At 34.6% G+C, this 6,825-nt stretch overlaps 1 long non-coding RNA gene across 1 annotated transcript; it reads left to right on the plus strand.

Moving 5' to 3' along the window:
• The first annotated feature begins 1,948 nt into the window (after positions 1-1,948).
• LOC104084796 (uncharacterized) lies at positions 1,949-6,543 on the plus strand. Its single transcript, XR_683685.4, has 2 exons — positions 1,949-2,104; positions 2,217-6,543. It is a non-coding gene; the product is annotated as an uncharacterized lncRNA (long non-coding RNA).
• Positions 6,544-6,825: the final 282 nt, after the last annotated feature.

A 6,825-nucleotide genomic window follows, 5' to 3' on the forward strand; every position in this document is an offset into this window, starting at 1 on the left:
GATTTTTTCGAATTAAAACAAAATTTATTGAATAAGTCCTTCATATAATACCCAAATTTTCAAAATTCAGCTTGGTAATTACTCAAAAGTTTTAAAAAGGAACAGAAATGTATTAAATTTAAAAGTCAAGACCTTTTCTATTGATTGAAGCCACAATTCATGGTCTTTTCCAATTCTTTATCTTATCTGGTAGTCTGCTAATATCTCACAAAAGCAACGAATATTCAATTTATTTTTTACAAATACAAAGAGAACTCCATTCTACTTCATAGCACCAAGTTCAAACTTCAAATTGAAGGTTAGTCTTCCTTTTTGTTCTTCAATGTAGAAAACTTTATTCTTTTCGACTTAAGTTACTTGAGCTTCTAAGTAGAGTATAATAAATTATTTTGACTAGTTTTTTGTGGGGATGAAGCGCGCGCGCGCGCGCGCGCACACACACACACACACACACACACACATATATATATATATATATATATATATATATATATTTTCTTCATTTTTATGCAATTTTACATGTTTAATATTTACTGTAATTATATTATTTTATAAAATATTAAAAATTAAATATTTATGGGGTTTACACTTACACCCCATGCCTCGGGGCTTACGCCTCACTGAGGCATGTGTAAAATGCCTCGCCTTACGCCCACGCCTTTTAAAATATTTGTTGTGAGCAATTTGTATTTTGCAATTGCAAAGGCCAAATTTCATTGGATGTTTGGGGCAACAACTTTCCCTATAAAGGAGAGTCTCTCATTCTATCTCAAACACACCAAAAATAGAGAAAAACAATAGAAGTTAGAGAGAGTAATCCATAAATTGTAGTGTGAGAGATAAATAGTGAGTGTGAGTAATATTGTACTGAAGTGTTTAAAATAACGAGTGTTATTTCTTTCAAAATTGTAGTAGTCTCTTGATACTACAAAGTTTTAATATTATAGTGGTATTATATTGCTCCTCCCTCCGAAGTGCATTATGTTCTGGTAACACTATAATATATCCGAGTGGCATATTGTTAGGCTTCTCAATGCTACTTATCAACAACAGCAGGTCCAATTGCAGGCAGGGGCGAAGCTAGAATACAAGTTGCGGGTTTGGCCAAACTTAGTAACTTTAATGCAAATCTTATATTTGTCTTAAGAAAATCTATTGAATATGTGCAAATTTTTAATTTACAACCCAATAACTTAAACGTACTAGATTCCCAAACCTATAAACTTCAAATTCTGACTCTGCCTCTTATTGCATGCTTTCGCTCTTTGTTTCTTCTGAGAAAATTACCTTATGTACTGACAAAGCAAGTAAGTGAGAATGTGAAGAAACCATCACAGAAGTACTTGCAATTAGTTGTAGAAGATAAGTTTGAGTTTTGCGTCTCGACATCCTTGAATAGGAGTACAGTCAAACCTTTCTATAATTAACAACTTCGTTTGTTCCGAATTTGTTTTGACTGTTATAGTGAAGTGTTGTTATAGAGGACATATATTATAACATAATATAATGATAGGTTCCGAGAAAAACTCACCTTCTATAGTGAATGACTATTATATAGGGATATTGTCATATAAATATTTGACTGTACATATCCTATTCAGGGGCGGAGCTACAGTAGAGTATGTGGTTCGGGCGAACCCAGTGACTTTTTCACGGACCCTATATTTGTGTTGAAAAATTTATTATTACTATATAAATATAGTACGCCGAATCCAGCACCAAAAAAGATCACGGTTCAGTGGCTAAGGTTTTGGGTTCATCCGGGAAACATTTGGGTTCTATTCCTCTGGAAAGCAACCCAGAATTTTGTTAAAATTTTGTTTTTTTAAAAAAAAATTGTTTAAAAAAAAAAACTAAATAAGCAATAGAAGAAACGACAAAGTACGTATGTCTCCTTCAGGCTTTAGAATTACCTTTTTCCTTTTTTTATAATAAAGAAAAACACAAATCAAATTTAAGGAAAACGCATATCTAAAACAAAATAAACAGACATGTTTACTTCACAATTCATTTCAACTGCGCGCAAATCAAACAAACTTAGGGTTTTGCCCCAATTGCTGATTATTGCCTCCACCGCTAGTGCTTCTTCCTTCTTCTTTTTTTGGTGTATACTCTTTCTCCTTCTTCCTTCTTCTTTTCTGTTTTTTTTCCTATTATATTTTATATATTTTGTAAAACAATTCATACAAAATATAATTTTTAATCTTTGATTTTAGGGGTGTCTCACATTTCGACCTCTATTCTGTTTGCAATTTTTGTTTTTGTGCTCTCCAAAATTTCAAAGGCCAAGCCCCAACAAGTCGACAAGGTATGTAGTCCTACTTTCTTGTTTTTAGTTTCTTAGCGAGGATAATCCTCAATAAAATAGTGAATTTAGAGATTTTCAGATTATCAATCTTTGTTTTTTAATTGATTGTTGTCATCTTTTTTTTTTTTTGGGATAAAGTAATTGGCTTTGGCTTTGTTAGCATCTAAAATTAGATATCGGGTAAATTAGTTGATGGCACAATATAAAAGGAAAACTAAAGTAGCTAGAGTAGCTGACCAATTAACATATCCATGGCAAGCTGGATACAGTTTTCTTTCTAATTTGCATATTTGTGTATCAATATATCTTCATAGGCAGCATATTTCTAATAGGCCACAAACTTACAGTAAAGGTGGCCAAGAAATTCAAAAAGGAAAAAACAACATGAAATGATACATTAATCTCTGTTGAGCCTGAACAACTAATGATGCTTGTTATTGATCGTTTTCAGAACATGATAGGTCGTCGAGTGCAATTGAAATAATAATATTTATATTCATATATTATGTTTGTCTGGTTCGCTACTTCTTAAATGTATAATAAATATCGAGTGCAATTGAAATAATAATGTTTATATTCATATATTATGTTTGTCTGGTTCGCTACTTCTTAAATGTATAATAAATATCGGTATCCATTCTTTAGTCTGCTTGTTATTGTATTTTAGTTTTGGGTCATTGTCCTATTTTAAAATTTTGAACCCATACACTTTAAATCCTAGGTCCACCTCTGATTCTATCAATTGTGTAACTTCCGCTTTTTATATTGTTCATTTCTTGATTTTTTTTTAATCCATTGAGACGAGAAATGAACAAAAAAAAAGAAAGACGAAACTAAAGACGATAATACATTATTGAATAAAAAATGATGCATCTATCATCTATGAGCTTTAAATGTAATGATGAAAAGGAGACAATTTGAAAATGACGGGGTTGTCTCTCCCAAAGAAAACAAGTTTGTTGTAATATTCTTAGTAAAATGTTAACAACACAATAAAATTGCAATAATTAGACTGCAACCTCAACTCAATCAATATTTGTATTGGAGCATGACTCTCTCTCTATATTATTTCCTACACGATGTTCGATATTCATATTGAGGTTCGATTAAAATTTAAATTTTCACCAGAAGGTATGATATTTGGAAATAAAGTACTCTCTAACAAATGCGATTTCACACCCAAAACTCGACCTCCAATTTAAAAATAAAAAAGTACTTACCACTCTATCAGAACTCATATTAGTTATGCATGTTTACGTGTATATATCTGGCAAGTAGTGACATAAGAGAGCACGGGACTCATTCCCAAGCCTCCATAGTCAAAATAAATAATTATAAGATCCACTAAATTATGAATTAATAACTATCTCCTATGACACTTATGTTTCTCTATTCTCGTTTTGTACATAATAGAGGTTGATTTCATATTATTTTAAGTTTTGAGTAACCTACACATTCAATAAAAGTTTGACCAACTAGCTAGTTGGATAACACATAATTCGAAAAAACAAATCCAAACACATGGCAAAATAATAAAAATACTTTTAAAGTAACTTATTAATTATGCCGAAAGAATCGTATGAAAATGCAACCGAAAATATACTTATTTTTTGTGCATAAAGTTCATCTCTAAATACTTTTTGTTTCTTTAGATTCTTTAAGTTATTGTCATCCAAAGGCAAAAGTTGGTCAAATTACAAAGCATTACTCAACAATTTCAAAACATTTGTTATGCGTACGTGGTGTGGTCAACATAAAGTCAGCATAAAATGGCCTACAGATCTGCCTTTACACCTCAAGATAAGATGAAAAAAAGGCAAGATAAGGTAACTGCTGCCTTAAAAGAGAAGTTAATATAATCCAGTCAAGCACAAGATCTGTTGGCCCTACGCACATATTGAAATCTTTGAAAAGCTACTTTGAGGGTTTATCCAAAACAACCTCTTTATCTCCAAAAGATATGGATAAAATCGGCATGCACACTATTCTCCCCAGACCCACTTGTAAAATTACACTAATGTGCATTAATCAACTACGGTTTAATGATAATAACGCATGTCTTACATATGGAAAAATCCTTGGTAGGGAGCACTTTGGTATGTGCGTTATCATGCCGCTTGCCTAAGATTCGAACTTGTTCCCCGATTTCTTCCACCTCCCGACGGAGTTCCCCATTTCTTGTCGTGTCCGGCATGGTTTCCGGCCAAGGTAAGGTGGCTCTGATATCAAATTGGTATTTGCTAAATCAATTGAGCACAATACTATAGCCCTAAGGAACTAAAATGAGAAGGATAGTTCCTGAACGATGCTACAGCTATGGAAAATAGAGTATAAGATTTGAAGAGAGAAGAGATAAGAGTTTATTATCAATCAAAAGGTATATTCCCCTTTACAATTGATTCCCCTTTTAATCTTCCACTAATCCTCGGCTAATAAACGACTAACAACTTCTCTAATGACTCCTAACAGTATAACTAACTTTACTGTGTAATGACTGAACTGCCCTTACTATCTCTATACAATTGGCTATTGTATCCCCTTATCATATTGGTACATAACAAGATCTCCCTTACTCAAAAGTCCTCGTCCTCAAGGACAAAAGAAGGAAACTGTTGTTTAAAAGAATGAGCATCTAACTTAGTGCTATCCTCATTGGGACAATTAAATCACTTGACTAACAACTGAGTGATCTACATGTTGTGTTTCATGATCTTCCTGGTCTCCAAAATCTCCTCTGGTTCCAATATAACATGTCCATGAGAAGACAAAGTAACTGGAAAGTCTGACACTACTGGAGCATCACCAATGTGTTTCTTGAGTTGAGAAACATGAAATGTAGAGTGAATTTTGGCAGAGGTATGTAGCTGCAATTGATAAGCAACAGAACCAACTCTTTTGAGAATTGGGAATGGGCCAAAGTACTTGGGGTTGAGCTTGTAGTAGGAATGGACCTTCAGTGACATTTGTCTATAAGATTGCAACCTTGCATACACCATATCACCAACTGCAAATTCTATGAAAGACCTCTTCTTATCAGCCTGTGCCTTCATCCCGGACTGAGCGACTGTTAGGTGATGCTTCAGAAGCCTAATAGTGCTTTCTCTAGCTTGCAAACTCCTCTCAACTTCGTCCATCATAGAGTTGTAGGGAATATAAGGCATGTGAACTGGGGTTTTATGACCATACAGAATTTCAAAGGGAGTTAACTTGGTGGCAAAATGGCAGATAGTATTATACCACCACTCTGCTGAAGATACCTAATGAATTAAGTCTTTAGGCCTGTCATTGCACATACATCTGAGATACCTTTCTAAGCATTTGTTTACAGCTTCAGTTTAGCCGTCAGATTGTGGAAGATAAGCAGTTGAGTGGTGCAGCTGGACACCGTGAACATCAAACAAAGACTGCCAAAATTTGCTCATAAACACCACATCTCTGTCACTCACGATGGTCTGAGGCAGACCATGCAATTTTTATATCTTCTCCAAGCATGCCCGTGCGACAAGCTGCAATGTAAGGATGTTTCAAACAAATGAAATGGGCATATTTGCTCAGCCTTTCCGCTACTACCATAACTACTGATATGCCGTGTGATTTTGGTAGCCCTTCTATAAAATCAATGCTGATATCCTGCCATACCTTCTCAGGAATTGGCAGTGGTTGTAACAATTCAGGACTCTTCACATGTTCACCTTTGCAATTCTGGCATATTTCACATCTTTTGACATGGTCAAACACATCTACCTTCAGCTTTCTCCAGTAATACACTTGGCTGACCTTTTTCAAGGTTGCAGTCATACCACAATGACCCCTTACTGCTCCATCATGTAATTGTTGTAGTATTTCCTTTCTCAATTCTTTATCTGCACCAGCCACTATCCTTCCCTTCCTATAAAGCACCCCATCCCTCAACAAATAGATGGGGTTTATCATGGGATTCTGTTGTAGTTGCTACATGAGTTGTTGGAGGTGCGCATCAGCAACATAGGAAGTTCTGATCCTCTCAACAAAGTCAGAAGAGACATGGGATATGGTGTGTAGCTGAACTTTTGTTGTAAGTAATCTAGACAAGGCATCTGCAACTAAATTGTCTTGTCCCTTCTTGTATGTGATAGTGTAATCATACACCATTAACTTGGCTAACCATTTCTGTTGACTAGGAGTGGAAATTCTTTGCTGTATAAGATATTTTAGACTTTGATGATCAGTCTTGATAGTAAAATGTTTCCCAATCAGATACGATCTCCATTTCTGCATGGCTACTACAATGACCGTCATTTCTTTTTCATACACAGATAATTGCTGATGTCTAATGCTTAAGGCTTTACTCATATATGCCAGATGATGTTTCTTTTGCATCAAAACTGCTCTAATGCCATTGCCACATGCATCAGTTTCGATTACAAACTCTATAGCAAAGTCAGGAAGAGCTAAAATATGGGCTGTAGTCATTGCTCCCTTCAGCTTCTCAAAGGTTGTTGTATCCATCTCAGACCATATAAAGATATCTTCTTGAG

The sequence above is a fragment of the Nicotiana tomentosiformis genome, chromosome 4 (assembly GCF_000390325.3).
Source record: "Nicotiana tomentosiformis chromosome 4, ASM39032v3, whole genome shotgun sequence".
In the NCBI taxonomy this organism is placed as follows: domain Eukaryota; kingdom Viridiplantae; phylum Streptophyta; class Magnoliopsida; order Solanales; family Solanaceae; genus Nicotiana; species Nicotiana tomentosiformis.